Below are 18,992 nucleotides of genomic sequence, written 5' to 3' on the forward strand. Positions count from 1 at the left end.
CACATTGAGTGCGACATGCACATATGTCTGTTCCGCCCCTCAGGCTTTCAAGCACAGACAATCAGCCAGTCATAGGAATCCAAGGCACACATTGACGGTTGGAGAAATGGATCGATACATTTTTTACACCCACCTCAAAAGAGTTTTTGGATCCCAAAAGATGCATCTCCCTGGTGGCTCAAGAACGATCGTGTATGTTTTGGGAAGAAAATAGACTGTTGGGACACAAATTCATAAAACGCATTTCTCGTCATAGCCTATTTGGCCCCGTGGTAACCGTTCAGTCACAGGATGATCAAAATGTTGTTGAATTCATAGCGTTGGGTCAGTGTTGAGTACCTAGGAGCAGGCGGGATGATCAAACTGTTGTTGAATTGATAGCGTTGGATCTGTGTTGAGTACCTAGGAGCAGGCAGTGGCTTGTATCGGATGATTTGCTCCATTCAGGTAATCGCTCTTATATAGAACCATCACCTCGACCCTTCAACAGTGGGTCTGATGGCGATTGTGGTGGTGTTTGTTAATGACCGCTCACTGTCTTCTTTGCTTTAGCGAGTCAATGGCGACCCTTGGTTTCTTCGTGATCTTGTATACTCTCTAGACCTGCGAGGATCCGTCCAGGAAACATCTCGCTAGGAAGGCTTGCTACCTGTATTTAGTGCTATTTCAGTCCACGACCAGTAGCAAATGCATTTCAAGGCTCTCCTCCGCCTTCCACAGGGTCAAAGTCCTGCTTCTCTATTTCGAGCTCTGCAGGCTTGTACGCAGAGGGTCCCAGGGAATGTTAAGTAGCTGCGACCATCTCCTTAATGGGTTCCAGTAGTGTCCATTAATCACTCGGTGAAATATAGTCACTGTGCACTGACACTTTATCAACCTGGTGTGCATGTGTTGGAATGTACTGCAACGCTGAAAATGACGGGACCCGCGGCAATTTAGAGTGCAGTTTAGTCCATCTTGTGTGAACAATATACCGCTTCTGGCAGAAACAGGAAGCAGTGGCAAGGACCTTGTGGGGATAACTTAAAGCCGGGGCACATAATTCATGCAACCTATTTGGCCTACCTGGATTTTTTAATTAGTCTCCTGCCTCTGATGCTCTTTATGAGGTTCTTCTGGGCGCACTGAGGCCCGAGGGCGAGTGGCGCGTTATAAGAACTGAAATAAAGAAATGTTGCAAGCCAATAGCAGGCATAACAAGCCATCCTCCTCCCACAAGGCATGAGGGCCAGGGCTCAACGAGCACGTGGCACATCATTTCTCACTCGCCAAGAGTGAACTATCGGTTACCGTGATATAATCGAATATAATCGATTATATCACGGTAATCAGTGATGTAATCGAACTCGAAATTACCGAGGGAGACATAAACGAAAGTCATTTAAAAAAAATAACTTTCAGTGTTTCCTCCCGTGGTTATTTCAAACAATCTGCCCCCAGCCCCCCCTCCCTGCTGAACCTGTTGGGCTCACCCAGCAAGGGGCCTGAGTCACACTGAGTCGCACTGGGAGAGCCCAGCCCAGTTCTGTCCTAATCACTGCTTTGTTTGGCTCTATAGCAGCACTAGGAGTTACTGTGCTCTTTGGTGAAAGATTTCAAGGCGCAGGAGTGTTGCTAGATCTGAAAAATAACCAGGGCTACGCTAATGTTGACATTTGTTGTAACTCCGGGCTGGCTAGCCTTTTGGTTGGTCTATCCGGGGCTACAACCAAAAGACCCAGGGCTATAGCCCTCTAGCTCCCCCTAGCAATGCCTCTGTCAAGGCGCATCGCTGGGCACATCTGACATCTTCATACATGCAGGATGAGAGGGCCCTTTCCCTGCTAACCCTGTCAAGATAGGATCTGAGGAGGCCCCACATGGGTAGACATGAAATATGCATCTTTGGAGTTGCACGCCGGTTTGACGATTCAGAGCGGTGCCCCTGGAGGACAAAATTTGAACTGCAAAGAGCCCACGTCCAGTGGAATACTTGACTTGGGCAGTTTGCACTGGGGGTCAAAGACCCGAGATGGTGGAGTGGCTCAGGTAATGGAAGGTTTGAATTCGAAGGGGTTAGCCTAAACTAGAAAATGAGTACCGAGAAGGCGGGGGACAAAGATTTGAAGAGAGAAGTTGAAGGTTTCACGTGTGAGGGTAGAAAATGTGAACGGATGGGTTAGCATGTTAACGTGATTAGTCCAAACACGTGGTAGAATAGTAGTAGAAGGGTTATGTTGGGTGGGGTTGTACATGGAATAGTAATCTTGAGTTGGCGGGTCGCACCTGGACTAGAAGGTGTTACCTGGTGTGGCTGTGCACATAGTTGAATAGTAGTCTAGGCAGGGCATTTACGGTTGTAACATAAAGTGGTTGCACATGACATGAAAGCTTTGAGTTGGTGGTGTCTACATGGGGTAGCAGATTTTACTTGATCAGGTTGCCCCCCTGAAATTGACGATTTGAGCTAGCTGGGTCACGCATGGAATGGAGGTTTTGAGTTGGTGGTGTCTACATGGGGTAGCAGATTTTACTTGATCAGGTTGCCCCTCAAAATGACGATTTGAGCTAGTTGGGTCACACATGGAATGGAGGTTTTGAGTTGGTGGTGTCTAGATGGGGTAGCATATTTTACTTGATCAGGTTGCCCCTCAAAATAACGATTTGAGCTAGTTGGGTCACACATGGAATGGAGGTTTTGAGTTGGTGGTGTCTACATGGGGTAGCAGATTTTACTTGATCAGGTTGCCCCTGAAAATGACGAGTTGAGCTAGTTGGGTCACACATGGAATGGAGGTTTTGAGTTGGTGGTGTCTACATGGGGTAGCAGATTTTACTTGATCAGGTTGCCCCTCAAAATGACGATTTGAGCTAGTCGGGTCACACATGGAATGGAGGTTTTGAGTTGGTGGTGTCTAGATGGGGTAGCAGATTTTACTTGATCAGGTTGCCCCTGAAAATGACGAGTTGAGCTAGTTGGGTCACACATGGAATGGAGGTTTTGAGTTGGTGGTGTCTACATGGGGTAGCAGATTTTGAGTGGGCATTGGGTTGCATATGAATTCGAAGATTTGAGTTGGATGATCTGTAGGCACGATGGAGATGTGTCCTGCTGAGGAAATACACATGTTGCACTTGAGAGGACTCTGCATATCTTCTCCTAATTTCATGAATGTGCTCATTTTACCGGTGCTTAATATTTCTTTCACTTTTGCCAATGTTAGGGTAGCTCTGGCGGGTTTGCTAAGGAATTTTAAATTAGATTGTTTTGTTTCTGACAGAAACGCATCTTAATAATAATAGTTTGGCTTCTTATTTACCGCTTCATGCCAGATTCCTTTCTCTTCTAAGGGCTGCATTGACAGGTGTTATTATTACCCAAATCTAATGGTACTCAATGAGCACACATAATGCCTACTAAACATCTGGGTCGCTCAAGGGTTACTATGGGTAAGGATCCAGTGTGGTGGGTACACGGGAGGGGCAAGCATATGCTGGTCAAAATATCACATAATAACCAATAACAAATAATACAATTAAAACTTTCAAGCACCTTCCAGTGAATGTCTCCCACTGTATTCACTTGAAAACCCTATCAAGCATTCTATTGGACCACCCTCCCAAATAGAAAACAAATATCCATTATTTTAAGCAGTGAACCCGATGGCAGGGGCATTACCGGTAATGCCCCGATGCCCAGTTATAGGCCTGAGTGAAGTGAGGGACTTAACGTTAGCCCTGGGACATTACCAGACCTGGTAATGCCCCCGCCGGGAGGGATTTTGTTGGTATTATTACCGGGATGCTAATATTTTAGTTTTTCAAGTTGAGAACCTTGTGTTTGGTGTTTGTCAAAATGAAAAAAAAACTAGAAAACCAAGATGGCCACCATGGAGCAGGTAGAAGGGAGCTACACCTAGGGCCTCATTACGACCCAGGCGGTAAGGGGTTTACGGCAGCGTAAACAGCGCCGACCCTTACCGCCTGATTCCGAGGTCCCTTAGCGCCATGGAGGTTTTAACACCTGCTTTTAGCAGGTGTTAAAATCCATGGCGCTAAGGGACCTTGATGTTAATTACGCCACCGTAATTTACGGTGGCGTAATTAACGCCTTCCCCACTCCCATTATGCCCTATGGGGCAAAAATGGGAATGGGGAAGGGTAAATGGGGATTGGGGACTTACCGCCCCGCCAACCTCGGAATGGGGCGGTAAGTCCGCCATCCACCATGGCGGAGTTGGGAACTTAGCGGCATGGACCATGGTGCTAATAGCGCCATGGTCCTCCGCCAAGGTCGTAATGAGGCCCCTAGTCTTGTCTCCCTTTCCATGACGGCCATTGCTGCAACAGTGATGAGCCGGGAACACAGAGTGTTCCCGGTGCCTGCGATGGACAAAGGAAGGAGCATGAGCTAAGTGAGGCAATGTGGGTTGGGTCAGGTCCATGGAATTTGGGGTTGGGGGGTGATGAGTAGGATAAGAAGGTGAGTGCAGCATACTTACCTGAAACTCCGGCAGGGAAAAAACAGCTTCCCACTTCCAAGGTGGCTCGGAGCAAGGGTTTTACCATGTGGTAAAACCCCCACTCTGACCCTCCCGATTGGCTGGGAGGCTCCCTGTACTAAAAAATAAAATATTTAATTTGTTTTTCTTCTTTTGGCTTTCTTCTTGATTGCATAATGTTTGATGATGTTAGCATGGTTTGAGTCACTTGAAACCAAGCAATTAATTTGCGAATACTTGATTGATTATAAATGTAGTGTTAGCACCCCCGTTACAAGGGCTGGAATGCGGGGAAAAAAGCCATGTAGCCAGAGTTATGGACAAGAGCGAAGTGAGGACCTATAAAGAGGGCACCGAGATGTTACCCCCCGTTCCAGCCCTTGGAACGGGGTGCTAACGCTATTAGCGGACTGGGTTACCAAAGCAGTAACCCGGCGTCGTAAAAAAAAAGTATTTTCATTCAAAGAAAGTGAAGCCGTGCGGATCCCATTCATTGAATGAAAAATACTGATCAAAGATGGCCACCATGGTTATAAAAAGTGGGGCTGGGGGCAGGGGGGGGCAAGAAAAGTATTTTTTTAAAAGGGGAAAGGGTGGTCAGAAGATGGCGGCTCGCAGCGGGGGAGGCAGCTGTTAGGTTCCATGGAACACGGGCTGAGATCAGAGATTTCAGCCCACGACCCACGGAACCTGATTGGCTGGACCACCCGCACCGGCTGCTAATATTAATTATTGCATGTTTTTGTCTCTTTAGACAATCAGAAATTTTGGAATTCAGACTCAACCCATAGTAGAAGCCTGCATTCTATGCTTCTCCTGTGTTCTCTCCCTGGTGTCCAACTCTCTAGTCAATCGGCATCCTTGGAATGGAGGCTCTAACTGGCTTTCTAGAATGTATTGCAAGCTTCTCTTTGTGATGTGCAGACACTGGCCACTGGCCAAGTAGATATGGAATAGCTTGGTCACAGGAAGTCCCAGTTGAAACACTCCTTTTTCCCCTGCACAAGCTCTAATAGTGTTAGATGGCTTCCTTTGTGGTTGGTGATCGCAAGCCTCGTTAGTGGCCCCGAGCAGAATGCTTCATTAGATGAACGTTATGGGCTTGCAAGGTAGGTATTATCTAGACTTTCCGGCACTACTTGAACAAACAATAAGGTGCCAAACATTATGACAGGTAGTTCTCTGGTAACCTTTCAACAATGTCAGTTCATTAGACCGACCTTCTTTGGGCAAAGGCCAGGATTAAGCCAGATTGGAACCTCAATGCTCTCTCAAGTACTGATTACAGTCTTAGACCAAATAAATGTTTATTTGACCAAGATTCGTGAAATGGGCTAGATGGATCATGAGTACAGCATTGGGCCTCTTTGAGAGGTAGATGAAATGCACCAAGAAATTAGGTAAAAACGTGTGGATATGATAGTGCGGCAAATAGCACCACATTTCGATATCTATAGATGGGAGACATGCTTTAAGCACTGCCCTAATACTGTGGGCCTCATTACGACCTCGGCGGCAGCCAAGCCGCCAATAGCGGCCGGGTTCCCAGAATGAGGAATTACCAGGCCATTCCGAGGCCATTGCGAGACCCGGGCCCGGACCTTCCCCATTCCCATTTCAGTCCCCATAGGGCTGAATGGGAATGGGCGAGGGAGCAAACAACGGGCCGATTACGAGCGGCCCGTTGTTTGCTCCCTCCTCCCCTCGCGGGACCCGCTCTGCACGTCTGGTGAAACCAGACTGTTGTATTGTGCCTGTCTGAGGTGAGGTAGCTTGAGATGTCATGTGGAATGTTTATGTGTGGATGATGGAATATTCTGAGTGAGTGTTCTGTGTAGAGGCGGTTACAGCTGGCAGGCCCTGGGTGATGGGAGCTGGTGTTGTCACAGCTTATGTCCTTTATGTGTTCATGTGGATATGTAACTAAGAACTTGGAAATAAACTTACCTGAAGAAATCTTAAAGAGCCTGGAACCTGCTTTTTAACACAGACGTGCAGAACGGGCCCCGCGAGGGGACCTCGTAATGAGGCGGGACGGGGTTGACGGCGCCGGCACCTTTACTGGCGCCGTTAACCCCGTCCCGCCTGGGTTTAATGAGGCCCTGTGTCTGCAGGCTGCACTGCATTCTGACTACCTCGAAATGAGGCTTTCAGAAAAATGGATAAATGCTTTATCACTTCAGCATGACATATCGACCTCACACTCCCCAGAGATATCGTAATTGATTGTATGAAAAATGTAAACACACTTTAATTAAGCTCCATCTGCACAAAATGAAATCCAGCTAAAGTTAATTTGATTGAAACATACGCATTGTATTAGGACAGCTCAAAATAGCATGCCAATTGGATAGTAACAGATATGCCAACCCTCCCTACTTAGGCGGGAGACTCAGATTGTTTTAAATCACAAATATTACTGTTTTTTACTATCTTCCAACTAATATAATTCTTACCTGTTATGATATAAACCACAGAGCAGGTAGGTTTGTATGTCTTCTTTATTCAAGATAATAGGGAACAGAGCCCCAGCACAGCTCTTGCCTCAGCTGCTCTTAACCAAGTGCTGTGCTAGGAATATAAAAAATATGACACATTCTGAAGATAACATTCTTCATGGAGTGTTGGCAACACTATACCCCATACTCAGTAAGGAACATCACAACACAACCCCAATGCAATCCAACGGGAGAATCGACTCTCCCACTTTCTGTAGCAGAATCTCCCTCCCAGGTACTGCAAAATGTTGGCATGTATGCAGTAATCCGAAAGTCTTTGCCATATTAGATCAAGCAAATAATTCCATATCGGACCCGTCACAAAATTGTTCAAAGGATCAATGTGTGTTACACCCTGAGATATTTAGGGAAGTACCCAGAGTCGGAGAAATATTCACTTACTAGAAACCATTTGCTACCATAGACCCTTAATGCCAGTGTGGCAGGGCCACAATTTGGATAACTGAAGAGTGAAAACTAACCCATCAATTATTTAAAAAAAATGTATCGGCTGGATAGCTTATGGTCGAAGCTTGCTTCTTTGGAATGGGGCAAACCTACAATCTTCCGAGGTTCATAAATTGAATACCATTAAATTGGGTAATAATAACTGCTATTATTACACTGTTTGGAAGCAGAGGGAATCTGGCATGAAGCGCTATATAAAAACCTGCTATTATAATTAAGTCAAGGCTCTCTTCCGGCTGTTATTATAAAAACAGAAGGATGGGACATTTCATCTGCTTAACAATTCTTTCAAATGCTTCTCTGGTCGAGGGTGTGTTCCTGGTGTCTATGAAATAACAATAGGTCACTCTACTGTTGAAGAAACCTATCATAGATGCAGAAGTGTTCCACAACAACTTGCCCATTACTTGAGTTTCTTTCTGATAACATTATGGAGAGAGGGATGGTTGTGTATGGCTGAGCAAAGTCTTCTGGGTATTTCTTAATGCAGCTCTAGACCTGGTTTTTGTGAATCATGACGCTGGCCGCATTCTGGATGAACCGGTGCATGTTTTCTGGTGGTCTTCCGTATCTCAGGGGACTTTTGGCACAATGGGCCATGGGATACTGCCGAACTGCTTGCATGCCGCAATGGGCACCAAGTGGCAGGTCCTATACCAGTTGGCTTCTTTCCTAACAAACACGGTCACTGCAGGGGCAACTAAGTCAGAGCCAGCCCTAATTACATTCGGTTTACCCCAGGCGTCAGTCCTGTCTCCAGTGTCTTTCATGTGGAGCCGTCGCGACATATGATGCTCGACGTGAGTGTCTTTGTGCAAAACTACAAGACAAACCTCAGCTCTACCTACGTACTGTATTAGTGTGTAATACCCAACATCTTAAAGACTGCCGTTAGGGTATTGAGGCCCAGGCGTGCTGCTAGGTTTGTAAAAGATATGGGGCTACGCTAATGTCCAGACTGTCGGGACTCAGGGCTAGCTGGCCTTTTGGTGGTTCCATGTAATTTCATCGTCTGCAATTTCATCCCCTGTCATTTTAACGTGTACATTCCAATGAAAATGGTAATTTCTTTGGGGGGGGAGCAGGTGTTTGTGGGGGTTCTCCTGCCAAACCCCCCTTCCACACTTATTTTTGGCTATTTCCTACCCGCCCAAACCCTTATCTGCCCTTTCCCACCCCCCTAAAAAATTTGATGAGCACATTTGTTGTAATATGCATGTTTAAATGCCAGGGGATGAAAATGCAGGCGATGAAAGGACGTCGTACCCTTTTGGTCGTAGCCCCTGAGCTTCTATCCGCTGCTACAACCAAAAGACATGGGGTTATAGCCCCCGAAGGCCTCCCAAGCGACGCCTCTGGTCTGCTTGCATTCATTTTAAGGTGGCCTGCCTCTAATAGAAGTTGGTTCATTTAGGAAAACATATGCTTGCTTTGAGTACAAATCCAAAGAAACTGTGGGAACTAATTAGCATACGAAACGCACACCTCAAAAGAAAGTGGCATTAGACCACGTGAAGTCACAGCCAGCCACTTTCAGTACATGAGGGCACATCTGCCCTCTTGGGATGCATTTACTTTTTGGTAAGAGAGCATGCTGTTTCCTGCACCCCACAGATGTACTCTGCATGGAAAGTAACTGTCGAGGAGGGAATACTGAATTCCAAAAAGCGAGCAGTGTATGACCAACTACTGTCCACTTTTGTCACCTTCCGTTGCTCCTTGATCACTTACACCTAATCTAGTGTGTAATTGGTTATTTATAACCCGCTTAATAGAGGTTTCTAAGTGCAGGCCTGGGATCGAACCTGTGTTGCTAGGAATACAAGTACCATAATAATGATACATTGGCCCTCATTACGACCCTGGCGGAAATCAACCGACCGGACCGCCATAGCGTAAATAGCGTTTCCGCCATTGCACGATGGAGCAAAGTGCGGCTCATTCCGACCCATCGGGCACGAGCACCACGCCATGGCGGAAGTGCAAAGTCCGCGATGGCGGAAATGACCCCAAAACGGCCCACACCGCCGCCGTACGGCGCCCTAGGTGCAATACCGCCACCCATCTCAGCGGACACCGCAGTGAGCGCCAACCGGAAAGTACGGTGACCGTAAATATACGGAAACGGAAGTAAAAGCATGGTCCCGGAACGGGAAACATCACGCCGTACACCTATAAAACCACAAATTCCACACAACCATTAAAAATACTACCCTGAGACACATCCCAACCCGTCATCCACCCTAGTGAAACCAAGAAAAATGGGAAAAGTAGCGAAGAAAGCGTGCGACCGCAAGCGGCAGGTCCACTTCTCCCGTGAGGAACTCACCGTGCTCACAGAGACCCTCCAGGAGAATGCTGCCGCCGTCTTCTCCACGCAAATGACCAGGACGGCACTTGCGAACAAGAAGGCCATATGGGCCCTGGTGGCACAGCGGGTAAGTGCGGTGGGGACCGCACCCCGCAACCCACAGCAATGCAGAAAGCGATGGGACGACCTGCGGATACGCGTCCGTAGCATACTTTCTGCCAACCGCAACATTGCCACAGCCACCGGGGGAGGATCGGAATCACCCATCAAGTTGACCCCCTGGGAAGAAATCTGTGCCTCCACCATTGGAAAGGAGAGCATAGAGGGAGTCGGAGGGATGGAGAAAGGAGTGCAGACATCCGAAGAATCAGGTAGGTGTCCCAAATAAAACAATGCCAAAACCACAATGTCCAATCATGTGAAGTACCACGTGCCCACATAGTGCAACAGTAACACATGTCCAGGAGAACGTCCACATACATAGGCCTGATAGCACACTTTAAAACTCACATCAAATACATAAATAATTAAAAATCCTAAAAACACCCTCTACACGTGCAGCAGGCACACCCTAACTGCAGGCTGCCAAACAACTGCACCCTCACTCCACACACAAATGAAACCACCTCCAAGGCCCCGACCCAAATCACCCTCAGGTACCACCCCAAGGCATGTGATACATTGCCATTCCAATTCCCACAGACCCATTAATAACGCTCGCCCTCCTTTACTCCACCACAGGGTCCGATCCAAATGACGAGCTCCAGGACACCCCTACCAGCACACCTGCAAAGAGGGCCAAGACCAACGGCCAAAGACCCTCCACCTCAGCTGCACGCATCAAGACACGGAAGCAGCACAAATCAAGTGGCAGCACAGAGGAGGGAACTCCAACAGGCACCCCAGCAGCCAGCATGCCCACAACACCACCACCACAGGTCCCCCCAATGGATGCCACAGTAGGCACTGCTTCTGGTGGCAGCAGCACCATAGGTGACACTGCATTAATGGCAGCATGCTCCGACACAGAAAACGGGGATGTCGAAGTCAGATCCATCCATGACCTGTCCCAATCCCCCTGTCTGTTCCATCCCGTACACCATGAGGATACCACGCAGGGGCACCCACAAGACGACGACTGGCCATCCCCCACAAGCCCTGTGGCAAGGCAACATGAGGTGAACAGCCACTCTGTGACACCACCGCAAATGGCCATGGCCCAGCAGAGGCAACAGTCCCTCGACCAGTTAATCGTGCAACAGCAGCAACTGGCCACGCTCCTCAAGGACCATGCCGATGAATGTGGGGGCACTAAGGCAGACATAGAAACATCAACTGAGACACTTAGGGCAGAAATGGAGAGAAGTACAGAGACACTAAGGGCACAAATGGAGAGTAGCACCGAGAGCCTGAGAGTACAAATGGAGAGAAGCACCGAGAGCCTGAGGGGGGAACTGCATGCGACGTCCAAAGACGTATGTGCCGAACTTGCCGCAGTGCGCCGTGTGCTCACTGAGCTCTCACAAACCCTTAGGGACATGCATGGACGTGAGCAGGCAGAGACATCATCCGTTGCAAGTTCCGTCCAGGGCAGCCCCCAACGTAGATCTGGGAGGAACCTGCGCTCCACAGGCAGGGGTGCCCCTGATACCCGCAGAGGGGGCTTGCAATAGCGACAGCCCACTGACAATGAGCATCTTTGGACACTGGTGTTCGGGGGGGAGGTAGGAGGGTGGAGGGGGTGTGTTGGGCTCACTTGGGTGGCGGGTCGATAGGGTGTTTAACATGATATCACATATGCCATAAACAATGCACGATCATCCAATGAGATGTGTGGACATTGATCTTTGTGTACGAGGCCATTATAGGCGTACAGTCCATATTGTGCATGTTCCAGACACACACAGTGCCACGAGTCCCGTGTCCATGTATCAGCCACCAGGCGTGAGTGCTAGAAGCATGCATCTATGAGATGCTGACGAATGTCACGGCCCTCCTGTGCCTCGCAGACTCCTTGAGGTGCTGCCACATCCCCACCCTCATCATGACCATCTTCAGGTGCTTGCAGTTCTGCGTCAGGGGGCATGGGCACATTTCTACGTACGCACATGTTGTGTAGCATGACACATGCCATCACCATCTTTGCAACCTTCACATGGCGGTACAGGAGTGCCCCGCCAGACCTGCTGAGGCATCGGAAACGATTCTTCAGTAGGCCGAATGCCTGTTCTATGACTACACGGGTACGTGAGTGGGCATGGTTGTAGTCCTCCTCATGCTGGTCCCGTGGGTTCCGGACTGGTGTGAGGAGCCATCTCTTCAGTGGATACCCGGCATCACCTGTATGTGGACAATAAAGGAATTTTGAGGAATGCCATTGCTACGTACGCACCCCCCCCCCTTCCTGCCAGGTCATTGCCGCATCACATACCCCACATCATCATGCATGAAATGAGACTCACCGAGTAGCCAGGATCTGTTCCCTGCGTGTCGCTCCATGTAGCGTGGTATTGTAGAGTTCCTCAAGACCATAGAATCATGGGTTGATCCAGGGAATCGGGCACAACAATGTGTAATGATCCTGTTGGAGTCACACACCATTTGTACATTCAGAGAATGAAATTGTTTTCGGTTGCGGTACTGGGCCTCCATGGCATGTGGGACGACCAATTCCACATGGGTGCAGTCGATGGCACCAATGCAACCCGGTATGCCGGCAAGTGCATGGAATCCCACTTTTGTGTTGGTAATTTCCTGCTCCGAGCGTGGTAGAGAGATGTAGTCGTCTGCGTGCTGCAGGAGGGCATCAAGCACTTGCAATAGTGTCCGTGAGAACAGTGGCTGTGATATGCCATGCAACTGTCCGACTGTGTGCTGGTAGGTGCCTGTGGCCAGGAAGTGGAGTACAGACACCACCTTCAGTAGGGGTGGGATGGCGGTTGGGCTATCTATCATGCTGACAAGGTCAGCCTGTGCCATGTCCACAATGGCGGTTATGGTGTCCCGGTCCAAACGGTAGAGGGTGTGGATCTGCTCATCCGTGAGGTTGAACGGATGTGCTCGGAGGCGTGGGATTGCGGGCTGCCTGCGTGGTGGTAGTGGCTGTGCTGGCGGCCCTTGCTGGCCCTGCCTTGCCCTCCTCCTCCTCCTGCGTCTCCTCCGTGCGGCCGGTTGTAGTTGGTGTTCGTCTTCTTCTTGAAGTTGGAGTACTTGCAGTGCTATCAGGTCCCCCAGGGCCAACATAGCTAGTCCTGCCGGTAGCATTTCGGAGTGGGTGTGGTTGTGGGAGGAGACTGGGTGTGCAATTTATGTGTTTTCAGGCTGTATGGCCTCCACCTGTGGTGATTCATTCTACCTGTGCAAGCTGCTCTCCCCTTTGGGCGAGCACGTCCCGCACACAACGCTGCAATTCGACGAATGGCATCTTGCTATTACAATCATGTATTTGTACCCGATGGCAGTGTAACATTGGTTGATATGTTCATTCGGCTATGGTCCCATTGTTTCACATACTATCTTTGCAGTCGCGAACAGACTTGTGAAGGGTCAGTGGAACGTAGTACTCGAGTAACGGTGGACCCTCATGCAACACTGTACCGAGGTTCACCGACGGGCGGGGCGTCCCATTTGTGAGTGAAGGCAGTTGCCATTTTCACACACAGCCGCACTAGATGGATTAATTTGTGATTTCAAGCGGCCACAGATGCCTTTTCGACGTGATGTTGCAAATGAGGAATTCGAAGGGCGGCGCTTTCGGTTTTCAGCTAGCGGCGAGGAGATGCCCACAGGTCTGACTGCAAATATAACGTTCTATTGTTCAATGTCCTTGGGACAGGGGCCATGGCGAGGATGCAATGATTGATATGAATAGTTTGGGATGCGCAATAGCGAAGTGGGCGATGAGGCCGGACGTTCCCAAATACATGTTACTTCACAACACTGGAATTACGGGCTGGGGCACAGTGGATTTTGCAGGCTGCATAACGCACAGACTCAATGGAAATTTCACATGTTATGTGAGTATGGAAACAGGCGTTTTCATTACGGGATGAGGGAATGATGTATGGATGCATGGACAGATGATTTGATACAGAGTTTGCCATGTACAGGGCTTCTTGGTATCTATCCGCCTCCCCTGCGCTATGTGATGCAGGGCTGCCATAGTGGGACCATCGTCTATCTGGCCTTGTTGAGCCCTCCCTGTCTCGACGCGCCTTCAGACACTTGTGTCTATGCACGTTACCAATCCCATCTGATGGATTCTGTTTTAACAGACGCATGCACAGGTACACTCGTTTGTGATGGTGTTTTCACCTCGATATAGATAGTTATGATTCGCAAGTGGTTTTTGGGTGGTGATGATCCTTTGGAGTGGGCAAGCATGCATATGGCTGTGGATTTGGTGTGATCATTGAAGTGAGTAATTCAAATGTAGTTCTGATGGCCATACTATTCTTTTTCATTTCATTTGGTTGACAGGTATCTCCTCCCCTTTTGCCACTGCCATCTGTATGCCACTCCTGCAGATGGATTTTACTCCCGACACCTGCTGCTTCGTGTTAATCAGTGGAGCAGCATTACGATCTTATGGGACGATCGCCAATGGGCCACATGCCCTTACGCAGTACTAGTGGCTAGGAGCAACATTTCGGCCTTTCAGCTGGACTAGTGCCTCCCTATTGGGACGGCCCTGCGGTTCTAGGCGCTTCCATGTTTCCTTTTCGTACGAGAATGTAGCCCCTGTGTACCATGAAGGAACAGGGCGTCACACAAGAAGTAGCTGGTCATTTGTTGCGGATGCAGCCCACAATGGTGAAATGTGTTTTGGAGTTCATGGCCTAATGGCTGTATGGGCTTGGTGAATTTGTTGTGCATTAAATTTCTATTCTGATATGAACCGTGTAGCGTTCTTCTTTGCAAGTGATGTGGCATATTCCTATTTGGGGAGCGATGTATTGTGAGGAGATCTGCATTGGGTTCCAGCTTCGGAGTATAGTTGCGTGGTACTGTGCTGGGCGCGTTTGACTACGAAGCCCAGTGAGGTCAGGGATAAGGGCTGCCAATATGACTGTTTTGATGATGTTATGCTCAGGGGCGGGGGATTAGCTTTTGTGTAACAGATGCCGGTCAGCCAGTTGGATTGGTGGAATGATGTGATTATCGGAATATTGCTGGTCACAGGTGCCTGTGTTTGCGTGCGTTTCTTGGTGGGAGACTGAGGTCATGTCCATTTGTATGGCTTCTGTATTCGTGCCATCTGTGCCCTGCAGCTCCCATTGGCCCCTCTTGAGATTCATTTGTTCGTTGGCAGGCATGGATGACTAGTACATTTCACTGGTTGCATTGTGTGACTTCATTGCACCTACGGGGAGTTGTACAATGTGGCCAGGGAGCGGTGTACAGGCACTCAGTGGGGCCGTTTACGGTTGGTTCGCGATGCCGTACTTCTCACCATGGCGGAATGGTACTTTCCGCCGTGCTTGATGGCGTTAGGTGCATGTCCGCTAGGGTCAGAATTCGCGTACCGTTGCGCCATGGTGGTAATTACGGTTTGGCATGGCGCGCGCGCGCGTACTTGGTGCAGTTAGCGTTGGCGTTCACTACGGTGTCGCTAATGGCATCGTACTTTGCGGTGACGGGTCATAATCGCACCGAGCGCTATTCGATGGCGGTATTGCATTTCCGCCATCGTTTTTCGATTTCCGCCAGGGTCGTAATGAGGCCCATTGTTATTTATATAGTGCTTTCGCCAAAGTGCTGCACATAGAACATTTGTATTGACAATTATTTTTACCTAGTTAAAGGTGTTACTCATTTATTGACCTCAGAAGCAAAAACGCCTAAACTGGACTTGCTGGGACTCGAACCTGCAGCTCACCCACCGATGTCAGCAGCAAACGATCAATCAGCTGAGCTATCTTACCAGCAGAGTGAAAGGCCAGCAGAGTGAAAGGCCAGCAGAATGAAAACAAAATGTGAGCTTAACACCTGCGACTGGCTGAGTATTTTAAACCGGAAAAACATCTTGTGATCCCTTAAGACTCGCCAGCTACTTTAAAGGCTTAACAATACAGTCCAAAGGGGGCTGTCATACAGTCACCTGCTATAAGTCATTATTTGACATGGCATGAATCCTGTTGTTATATATGATGAGATTAAGGGGCTGGTTCACAGAGCGTTTTCCAATGGAACTGCACCATTATAAAACGCTATTGTGAATCAGTCTCTAAATCTGCAATTTAACTTACCCAATATTTTTTTTTGCATTTCAAACATATCAGCCATCATGGAAATGCAATATGCATCTTTAATCAGGTTATTATTGATATGCATATGGATTGTGGTATACAGGTATATATAGAGCAGCCAAATGTGCACAGATAAAGAAAATGAGCGGCTCAAAGCGAATAGTGTCAGGATGCTAAGAAACTACAACCATGCTTGCAACCAAGCTGAGGTGCATGGATTCATTGGTTCATACTTAAATGGGAGGTCAATTCATCCTCCCTCGTTGGGGAGGAGCAAATCACGGAGAGGAGCGGACATGTAGTGGGGTATAAACTAGGAACAAACCAACAGTGGGGCAATCTATGAACCAGTCACATTGGGGAGTAAAGTCGAGGGGCAAAATAACAGTGGGGAGCACAACCTAGGAGCAAAATCACAGAGGAGCGTAGACATGCGACAGGGCCAAATTAGGAGCAAGATCACAGTTACAGTGAACACTCAGAAGCAAAACGTAATATCAAAGAACGAAATGGTCAATTACCTGCACTTACCTATCTGCGCTCTGAAACCTCTCTCTCCCCGCTAGACTCTTCCCGGCTTCCTTTAAATCTGCCACTGTACTCCCCTATTGAAGAAGCCCTCTGTACTGAGTTTGCACTCTTGAATCCTACAGATAAACTTTTCTGAACTTATAAAATATCCTAAAAGTTCCACTGACTCTTACTTACCTGTAATCAGCCTAGGTTTGCTCTTTCCCCTTGGGGTCCTGGAGATTTTAAAGGACCCTCTGTATTTTGATTGTGTCTTTATATGCCCTTTAGTATGACAAATCGCTGCATTTCAATCCTTTAAAGCCTTGCAAAGGAGTCAAAGTTATACCAATCTATTTTCTTTCCCTTACTGGCTTGAAATGTGTCTTTGGACTTTCCTGGAGCCTTCGCTGTTTTTATGATACCTCTGTTCTGATTATAAAGACTTACGTGCACTGTAGATATTTTGTGACGTATGACTTTATAATAAAGACTATGGGCCTCATAACGAGTTTGGCGGTAATTCGATTGGAATTACCGCCAAACCTGTTTACCGTTAGCATCACTCAATACCGTGGATTTACTGTGGGGTTACGTTTGGCAGTATGGCAGTGTTAACCCCCATTGTTGGAGTCCAATGGACTCCACAGGGGTTTTGTTGGATTAACCGCGCGCCGTAATTACCAGCACAAATTATTTTAGGCAGAAGATAGTAAAAAACAGTAATGAGTCGGGAGGGTTGCCATGTCTGTTACTGTACTCACTGGTTCTCGTTAGTGATGATTTTCTGAAGGGTAAGTCTAGGATTTACCTCATCAAGGGCTGGAACCAAATTCCTCACTTCACCTCCAAAGTCAGAATTCAGTGGTGCAGTAAAAATGGCAGCATTTCCATTAGCGCCATTGACAGTAACACAATTACCACCAATAATTTACAGCACTGCTGAACTGGTAGCAAGGGCCTATAACTTCAGTAAATGTACTGTGTGGACCTTTGTTGGACGTTTGCCTTTGACTAGCTGTAACTTCGCCCAGTCGTCTTCCCTCCTAACAGTGAAGATCCACTGCTCTTCCACGGTACTATTGAGAGAGCTTGGTGGAGTAACTTGGTACAGACCCTACACTACCACAGAGGCTCTTCATCTTGAACTCCTCCCAAGAGAACATCAGAAAAAACATATCATATTTTCCACTAACATCAGTATACATGTTTTCATTAACAAGTGCAAATATATTGGGGTAGAATAATTGAAAAAGAAAGTGGAGGATTCTGGAGTACAGGCAAACAGTGAAAAATCCAATGTTGCATTGGGACATTACCTTAGAAATCAGTCTCTACGATAGTCTACGAAGTTGTCCCAAACCTTATTGAAAGCTTTCCATATGGTGGCAATTGTAACAATTGTAACACATCGGACAAGCATTCGCTGCCGGCACTGTAATACACAGCCAGAGGCCCATCGAAGGAACAAGAGTTGACCATACAGAAACCTGTTAAAACCACAACCCAATCCCAACCGGAGCCACTACACCAGTTTCTAAACTTGCCTTGATAAAGACCCACGAGGTCGAAACACGTGTCGGCTGACTACCACTAAGACCATGAGCCCACACTGAAATAAAACCTATGCTGTGCCAACCACAATTAGCGTGGAAATCACTTTTTCCAAAATACACTTTTGCAAGGTAGCAAGGACTTCTTGTTTTGTAACAATTGATACCTTTGCCAGGAGATTATTATGAGTACGTAGCGAACAAAAGTTATATACATTAGTGGGAAATGTCATATGCCTAAGACAAGAAGCAATCTGTCAGTGATGAATGCGGGACTGCGCAGGGCTAGGTGGGGTTTACCGAGTAGGCCAGGGTTACCCTATCATCAGCCCCCGCCAAGATAGTCATTGATGAGGGTTCATGAGAGTTGTAGTCCAAACACCTGGAGGGCCACTTTAATGAGCTACCATGGAGTAGACTCATATGGCGGATGCTGCCCATATATCGGGGTGAGGGGTCTCACCAATTTCCCCACAGCATTCAAAGGAGCACCCGACTGTCACGTTTTCGCCATCACAGCACTCCCTGACTCTTGATCCACTTTTGTTGCCCAGAAATGGGTTTCTAGATTGTACTCATGATTACATGAACATTCGATGACACAGGATCAAACTGTGCCTGCAACACTGATTTTAGGCACAGTCACATAGACTATTGCCTCTTCAATGTCATTAGGGCTGGGTAGAGGTAGTCACATCACAGTGCTTAATTTGTAAGAGAAATAAGTGCCAGGGGCCAAATATTTTCTAGCACACCTGGTACACATTGAGCGGGCAACTCCTGGCCACTGTTGCCAAAGCCCATGATTGTTCCCCCACAGTGCCGGCATATTAAGGGTTAACGCGGTGATGGATGGACAAGCCACAGCAGATGTGCAATTTACAGATGCCAAAACAACATAACATAATATTGTCAGACAGATG

At 47.9% G+C, this 18,992-nt stretch overlaps 1 protein-coding gene across 2 annotated transcripts in view; it reads right to left on the bottom strand.

Annotated features, from left to right (window-relative positions):
• P2RX5 (purinergic receptor P2X 5) overlaps positions 1-18,992 on the bottom strand; it is a 354,731-nt gene that overhangs the window by 249,390 nt on the left and 86,349 nt on the right. The window lies entirely within an intron of this gene.

Source organism: Ambystoma mexicanum, chromosome 9, assembly GCF_040938575.1.
Source record: "Ambystoma mexicanum isolate Mex_15411 chromosome 9, UKY_AmexF1_1, whole genome shotgun sequence".
Classification (NCBI taxonomy): Eukaryota; Metazoa; Chordata; class Amphibia; order Caudata; family Ambystomatidae; genus Ambystoma; species Ambystoma mexicanum.